Source organism: Chionomys nivalis, chromosome 4 (genome assembly GCF_950005125.1).
Source record: "Chionomys nivalis chromosome 4, mChiNiv1.1, whole genome shotgun sequence".
NCBI lineage: Eukaryota > Metazoa > Chordata > Mammalia > Rodentia > Cricetidae > Chionomys > Chionomys nivalis.
Window position 1 is genome coordinate 56,970,616 of NC_080089.1, and position 8,950 is coordinate 56,979,565.

An 8,950-nucleotide genomic window follows, 5' to 3' on the forward strand; every position below is an offset into this window, starting at 1 on the left:
GAAATGTGTTAATTTAAGATGCAAGAGCCAGCTAGGAATACACCTAAGCTATTGACCAAACAGTGTTGTAATTAATAGAGTTTCTGTGTGATTATTCAGGTCTGGACAGCCAGGAAGCAAATGGGCAGTCTCTGCTTACAATACCATGAGGGTTAAGAAAATTCAACAGAATATATAGTCACAAGGACAAGCTGCATGTGGCAAAAACATGTTTTTCCATAGAGAAATCTAAAGAAATAACAACAGCCAGTTGTAATGATAATCTGAAATAAATTCACTCTTATCCAATACACCTGGGAGGGGCAGGAAAGCATATTCCAAGAACAATTCCATGTTTTTGAGACAACTGAAGTCAGAAGACTCTTGTTTTCACAAGAACTCAGAATTTCCTTCACATGACTTCGTTCTTGGACTGTGTCCCCAACATCCTCCTGTCAAATTTCTTATACATTTGTCTAGTTGCTGCAAAAAAATTGCATAAGGGATATATATGAAGGATAGATAATCTTACATATCACGTGTCTCATGTGTCACTTGAAAAATTCTCATTGGATTTATTACAGTTGTCCCCTTCATCTATGGCTTCCATATTTGTGTTTTTAGTTGTTAATGATAAGTCTGGATCCAAAATTATAAAGGGGAAAATTTAGAAATAAACAGTACAAGACTTTTACATAGCTCTTTTGATTGGCATGATGAAATCTTGCAGGATCTTGCCCCTTCCCATCCAAGATATAAATTGTTCTTTTTATCAAGAATATTTATGCTGCATATGCTACTTAGTATCCATCCCAGTTGTTAGATCTATTGTTGTAGTGCCCTAGTGCTTGTGTTCAAATAATCATTGTTTCATTTAGTAATGGCTCCAAAGCACAAGAATAGTGATGATGGTGGTCTGGATATGCCAATGAGCATAAAGTACTTCCTTTAACAGAAAGACAAATTACAATATGAGTGGATGTCAGTTTGGGGACCCAGAAGACACATACAATGCACTGCCTTTGCAACTAATAGTTATTGCATCTTCAGCAATAATCCCTTGATCCTCAAGGGGTATTTCTGGAATTAATTGCTCTGACGAGACTGGAAAAGACTGTTGTGAAGTTGCTATACCTTTCATCATCATGGAAAGTTAAAATACAAGTAAAGGATGAAAGTTTCTTCTGGTCATGAGATCAAGTATGCCCTCAGGAACCTCTGCTGGCGTGTGTTAAGCTCTGCTGAGTAACTAGTGTTAAAGCGACCTGTGTAGAGAAAGAATGTGACAGAAGGGGTTCCTGAAGGGTGGTGTATCAAGTTAACACACTCAGCAGGGTCTCCATGTGTGTGGGGTGGAGTCTCAATATCATCTGCAGTTTGATTGGGCTTCCAAAATGTCATTCTACAGGGAGGGGACATCCCATCAGACTACACCTTGGAGTCTCCTCTTTCAAAGAACTGTTTGGGTTTTAAACTAGACATTTGATATTTGGTGTCCGGCGACCTACCTGTGTGATAAAGCAGCCTGCACTAGCCACTCAGGCCGGGAGAAATATTAGTGCCTACTTGCTGGGATTCCAAAGCTAACCTTTGAAAACTTTTTCTAGCTGATGACTCCTGGCAGGTGAAAGGACTTATGCCTGTAATTGCAGGACTAGAAGGAGGCTAAGCCAAGGGGATTGCTGTGAGTTTGAGGCTAGCATGCACTACAAAGTAAGTTCCAGGCCAGCTTCACTGGGCTACAGCACGAGACCCTGTTTCAAAAGTATTTGTGTGTGTGTGTTAGTGATAGTGCTGGTGTCAGTGATGATGAGCCCTGGGCGTGAACAGACCATAATTCCTTTGCCTTTTTTTTTTTTTTAAAGCACATTCTTTCCTGCCAAGATCCTTTCCAAGCTTTGATCTGAGGTTTGCCAGCATTCTGAAGATGTAATTTGACCTTATTTCCTTTCTCATCTGGGAATAGAAGAAGTCAGACCTGTATGACCAGCACAAGGCAAATCCTAAAATGAATCAATCTTCTTTTAAAATACCATTGTGTTTCAGGGCTAGAGAGATGACTCAGCCAGTAGAAGCTTTTGCTGCCGCGACTGATGAACTGAGTTTGATCTCTGGGACCCATATTGTAGAGAACCAACTCCCGAAAGTTGTCCTCTGAACTCTACAAGTGAGAAGTGGCGCACAACTTCACTCCCAAGCAAGAAAATAAAATGTAATAAAAAATTTACAGCAACAATGTATTGTTTCACTCTCCTTAATATTTAGTTTAAAGCTGTCTTTGCAAAGTTCATCTAGATTTCCACGTTGGCCAGAGCACAGTGGTCCCACAGACTATTAGAGCAAAATGGAGCTAGGATGCAATCCAAGCCATCTGTCCTAGAACAAAAGAAATGGCCATAGGATTGTTCCCCAAACACATAGAGGCACAGTAAGACAGATGCCCTTGAAGTGTTGATGAGACTAAGTGGAAAATGTACTCAAACTGAGGTCAGCCTGGCAGTGAGGCTGGCTGGCTAGGAGTATCGGAGCATTAACCAATTAGTGTAAATGTGTCCACAGACACCTATATGGGTTTGGTCTTTCCATTTATCATAACATTTTATTTTCAGGGCTAGAGAAATGGCTCAGAGGTTAAGAGGGGACTTGCTCTTCCAGAGGACTGGAAATTCAGTTCCCAGTGTCGTCATGGTGCTTCACAACTATCTGTAACTCTAGCTCCAGGGACCCAAGGCCAGAGCTGTGGGCACCTGCACACATGTGCACTACCTACATGCATGGACACACACCTACAAATAATTAATAAAAATATGGCTTCAATACAAAGAGAACTCTTTATTTTTAAGAACCAATACTGAATAGGGTGTGGATCTCTCTCTCTAGCTCTCTCTCTGTATATGTGTGTTTGTGAGTGTGTATGTGTGTGTTTGTGTATGTGTGCGTGTATGTGCTAAGCCACATCTGCAGCCCTCTTTTTACTTTTTATTTTGAGACAGGGTCCATTAAGTTTCCCAGGTTGGCCACGATCTCTAGCCTAGGCAGGTTTCTTGAAATTGTGATCCTTCGACCTCAGTCTCCTACATAGCTGTGATTAGAGACCTGAACCACACTTTTTTTTTGCTGTTACATTTTGCTAGAATTCCTTTTTCTAAAAATAAAAAGGCCTCCTGATGGAGGAGTCAAACAATAACATTAAAAAACCAAAATAAACAAAGAACAACCTGCTAATTTCAACAAAGGATACTAGGCAGGTATTTATTTTGGTTTTTGTTGTTGTTATTTTGCTTTTCAAAACAGGGTTTCTCTGTGTAGCCCTGGTTTTCCTAGAACTCACTCTGTAGACCAGAATGGCCTTGAACTCTGAGATCCACCTGCCTCTGCCTCCTGAGTACTGGTAGTAAAGGCATGTGCCACCACTGCCTGGCTTTATAATGTGGTTTAAATTTTATTTTATTTTTTATATGTATGGATGTTTTGCTTGTATGTTTGTGTTTCAGGTCCCCTGGAGCTGGAGTGACTGTGAGCTGCCATGCGGGTGCTAGGAATTGAACCTGGGTCTTCTAAAGAATACTCAGAGTTCTTAACGGCTGAGCCCAGCTCTCCGGCCCCAAATGTGTTTTTGAGACAGAATCTCACTAGGTAGCACAGGATAATCTCAAAATCACAATTCTCCTGAGGTAGATGTTTTAGAATCCTGATACCAGAGAGTCCAAGGACACTGTGGAGTCAGTTCAGTGGAAATGCCCTTCCCAAGCACAGGGTGGGAGTGTTTGCTTTAGTCTGGTGTGCTTGGGGGACTAATTCATTGTCTCTATTGCTGAACACAGCAATATGTACCTGTTGCGAAATTAATGCTATTTTACTCCTAGAGTCTTGCTAACATAAGTAAGCTACATATAACACAAAGAGAGCTACTGGATTTGTTTTGTTTTGGTTTTCTCTGTGTATAGCTCTGGCTGTTCTGGAACTCCCTTTGTGGAACAGGAGCGCTAGTAAAATCTTGTTAAGTTGAAATTTATTCAACACCACAGAAATTAAGAAGTTGTCTGTCTTCCAGTCTGCTCGCTGTTCTATAGAAAGAGGTTATGTTGAATCTAAGATTCGCTCAAATCAACAACACATATTTTTTAAACCCAATTCCAGGGGAAAATGGGTAAGCTCGTTTGGGAATCTGAGTCTGAAACCCTATCTTTAAAAACTGAACTGGGATTTCAGTTTCTCTACCTGAAGTGAAAGTTCCATTAAATATCTTTTAAATTTAGCTTTACACACCTTAATCATATTCACCCAGAAGTTTGGATTTTATAAACTCACAGCTCTCCTGAGATCTGGTTAGAAAGATAATGGAGCGGCTATAAAGATTACTGCTCTAAAACCACTCTGATTAACTCTTTCTTGTATCTCTCCCCTCCACACACACCATGGAAAGGGGCGAGTTGTTTAGACTCACACTGCAACCATCTACCCACCAGTCATTTCCTAATATGGGCAGTTCAGCCAGCCAGTTTCGCTCCTGAAATCCATGCGCTAGAAGAATGGCATTTACATCTGTGCGTCCACCACTTCCTCCCGTCACCCACCGCGAAGTGAGGGAGCTCTGTGTGGATTGTTTTCACACAAGGCATCATCGGCAACTGACTGTCTTGTCCCCACATTGCGGGATCTTCTCTGGAGCATTCTAATTCTACGGCTTAGTTACAAAAGTCAAATAAATATTCCCAAAGTTTAAGGACTCTCTCTTTATTAACGATAGATGGCAAACCAGGCATGATGGTGCACAATGGCTATCTAAGCACTTGGAAGGTGGAAACAGGACGTTTGTGAGTTCAGGATCAACCTCACTAAGTATGTACAAGACCAACCGGGGTACAGGAGACTCTATTGAAAGAAAAAAGGCAAAAACGGGGTTGGGCAAAATGGCTAAGCAGGTAAAAACACTTTTCGCCAAGCCTGAAGACCTGAATTCTGAGACTGATCCCTGGAACTCACATGGTGGACAGAGAGAACCAACTTCTGCAAGTTATACTCTGACTTCCACACATGCAAGTTCACACACACACACACACACACACACACACACACACACACACAGCATATATATTAGAGCCGAAGAGATGCCTCATTGGTTAATAGCACTTTCTATGGAATTATGAGGACCAGAGTTTGTATTGTATCCCGGTACCCATGCATCAAACTGGGTATCCCCAAACATCTGTAATGAAAGTCAGTACACTACACTTGCATTGACATGGGGAAATATCAGTGATTCGATCTGAAAGGAAACCAGTGGGCTATTGCCACCAATTCTGAGGACATGAGTTTGATCCCTGGGGCCACACGGTGGTAAGAAAATTGGTACCTTAAGCTGTCCTCTGAGATCCACACTTGTGTCAAAACATGCACACATATGCAAACACACATGCACACACACATACACACACAAAAGTAATAATAATTTTTAATGAAAAAGAAACTAGCTAGATAGAAGTATGTAAAATCATTTTGAAAAGGAAAAATATTTCATGCTGATTCAATCTTTAGAAAAACAATTTTCCATATTAACAATAAAGACAGTTATGATACATGTTCTATTCTTAAGCTAAAAGTAAAAATATTGCTTGCCTTGGTAACTGAGAAAATTACATATTTAGGAAAAACCTCCATTAAACACTTGTTACCTGAAAATTATCGCTTGTCAAGCACTTCATTATCATTTAGTTCTCACAACAATCTGCACTTCTCAAGAAAGCTAAGGCTTGAGAGAAGTCAGTGAGTCGCTCGACGTTCCAAGCCAAGTTCCATGTTCTAGGTGGGAAGCTGGGATGTGCCCAGGGGCGTTTCACTGTGATTCATGCTATGGGTGTGAGGACACTGTTCTTTTTCTCTTTTCCAAAAATGCTTACATTTTATGTGTCTTGCCTACATGGATGTGGACCACAGGCATGAGCAGCCACGATCTGGTCCTCTAGAAAATCAGCTAGTACTTTTAACCTCTGAACCATCTTTCCAGCCGCTGACAAACTTTATTTATTTTTTTTTTAAATTAGTTATTTATGTATCTTATGTATATGAGTGCTCTGTCTTCATACACACCAGAAAAAAGAATTTGATCCCATTGTAGAGGCTTGTAAGCTACCATGTGGTTGCTGGGAACTGAGCTCAGGTTCTCTGGAAGAGCAGTCAAGTCCTCTTAACCACTGGGTCATCTCTCCAGCCCTGAGGACACTATTCTATAGTCTTCCTACAGTGTAAATATTTGCCTTGTAATCACTCAGGGATCTTCTCCAGTATGCCCTTTGCAATAGTAGACGATGGGCAATAATAAGGGCACATATTAAATTTAAAATCTGTTGAACAACTAAAAGAAATTATAAGCTAGTGGTTTGAACCGGATAGTGCTGGGCATGAATTTGACCAGATTTTGCATTTGCAGATTCCCATGGAAAGAACTTGAACACAGGACAATAGCAAGAGATTAGTAACTATATAAATGTCTATCCTTAGGAAGCTGGTAAATAATGTGTGATACTTAAGCTATGCAGCAAACAAAAACAAGGACTGGGGGTATAGCTCAGTGGATGTATGCTTAGTATGACTGAGGCCCTAGGTTCATTCACCAGCTCCAAAAGCAGGTAAATAAATAATGTAGCCCAGTTGACAGACTGTTACCTAGGATGCACAATGCCCTGGGTTTGATTATCTATAACACTTTACAAAAGTGTCAGGTATGTGTCACCATTCTTGGGAGACACATAGGATTCCAGTACTTGGGAGGCAGAGGCAGGTGGACCATTGTGAACTTGAGGCCTCCCTAGTTTACATAGCAAGTTCTAGGCCAGCCAGTGCCACATACTAAAAAAAGAAGCAAAACACTACCTCAAAAAACAAAACAAGCTGGGTGGTGGTGGGGCACGCCTTTAATCCCAGCACTTGGGAGGCAGAGGCAGGCAGATCTCTGTGAGTTCGAGACCAGCCTGGTCTATAGAGCTAGTTCCAGGACAGGCTCCAAAACCACAGAGAAACCCTGTCTCGAAAAACAAACAAACAAACAAAAAAAAACCCCAACAACAACAACAACAAAAACAAACCTCTGGTGTGGTGACACATATCTGTAACCTAAATAATGGGGAGTAGGGACAGGAGGATCAGAAGTTACTGGCCATCATTGGCTACATGGTGAGTTCAAGGCCATCCTAGGCTACCTTGAGACTCTCACAAAACAACTGAAAGAAAAAAAAAGAAACAAAAAGAAAATCCTATAAGGTTCACTCCAGGGTGTTTAGTATTAATAATTATCATTAATAATTACTTGTAAGCATATATGTCTGTATGTATATTATATGTGCATATATATATATACACATATATATATGTATATAAAACTTTGTTAAGGAAGTAGGACTCAGAGTGTACCAGCTAATGCTTTTTAAACCACAACAAATATCTTCAAAACATGACTCAACAAGATAATTTCTTTTAAAAAAATATTTTCACTACATTATGAGGGTGCATGTGTGTCTGTCCACATGTGTGTGCAGGAAGAAACCCTCAGGAAAGGCCATAAGAAGGCATAAGATCTCTTGGAGCTAGAGTTACAGGAAATTGTGAGCAGCCTGATGTGGGTGCTGGAATCTGAACTTTGACTCTCATGATTGAGCCACAAGCACTCTTGAGTGCTGAGCAATCTCTCCAGCCCCAAGATACTTAATGTTTTGTTCAGAAAGTCTTTTTGGTGAGGTATCCAGGTTCTCATCCATTGTTTGCTTTTGGTACCCGCATTGGGCAGGGTTCTCTAGAGAAACAGAACCAATGGAATGCATATGTTATAATAGGGAGTTTATTAGGTTGGTTTACATAATAGAGACTGGTAGTCCAACAATGACCATCTATCTATGTGCTAGAGAGCCTGGGAACCCCAGTCTATGAAGCTGGATGCTGCAAGAGTCTCCCTGAAGGCCTGCAAGCTTCCTGGAGGGTCACTGCTACTCAGTCCATGTTGGGAGGATAAGAAGGTAGAGTTGGATGCCAGCAGAGGATAACAGCAGCAGGAGTATTGGCAGCAGCAGCAGAAGGAGGGTTGGTCATGCTTGCTTAACAAGAAAAGAAGGCAGGCAGGGGACCTCTGTCTATCTGGGTCACCCGTTGGAAGATACTGTCCTCTCTAAGTGAGGTCTCCACTTTTCAGTGAATCCTTTCTGAAAGTACCCTCACAGACATGCCCAGAAATGTGTCTCTTAGTTGATTCCAGATCTCATCAAGTTGACAAACACAATTAACTATCAAGGGGGACATGGAGGTGGGGGAGGGCTAAAGGACATTTGCAGAGACACATGAAAGCTGAAAAGAGACTTGGGGAGATGGGGTGGCGGGGGAGATAAGGGAGAGTCAGGGGTAGCAGCATGAGGGTGAGAGAGATAAAAATGCACTAATGTCCAACACCCTGTATGCTAATTTTAAAAAAAATCACCATCGCAGTCTGTGAAGGACCAGCTCAGTAGGGGCACTGGGACCAACGGGACAGGGTCTAAGGAATAGGTAGGTTAAGAGCCAGAGAATGACAAACAAACACAAGACTCAAAGGAATTGCATCTGAATGTGTCTTTACTAGGCATGAGGCTCATCCTTTACACAGAAAAAAAAATTCACTTAACAGCATGTGGTATTTTTTCATTTAATACAGATTATTTTTAAAATCATTATATCAGATACATAAGAATAGAATTTCATCAGCCAGATGTCCCTAGTGTGAGTGTGCGGTTAGTTATGCTAGACATGGCTTGGCATTAGTTTTGATATAAATCTTTATCTAGGCTATGAGTTCATGGCATTTTGAGCTAAGGGCAAGCGGTTGTGGTTAACAGTCACACAGTCTACAGTCTTTTTATATTTCTGCAGTCTGTGCAGAAGAACTTCTTCTTTCCTTCTCCTTTTCCAAATTTCTAACTCCTTTTCAAACCTTCCCCCAAACCAATCT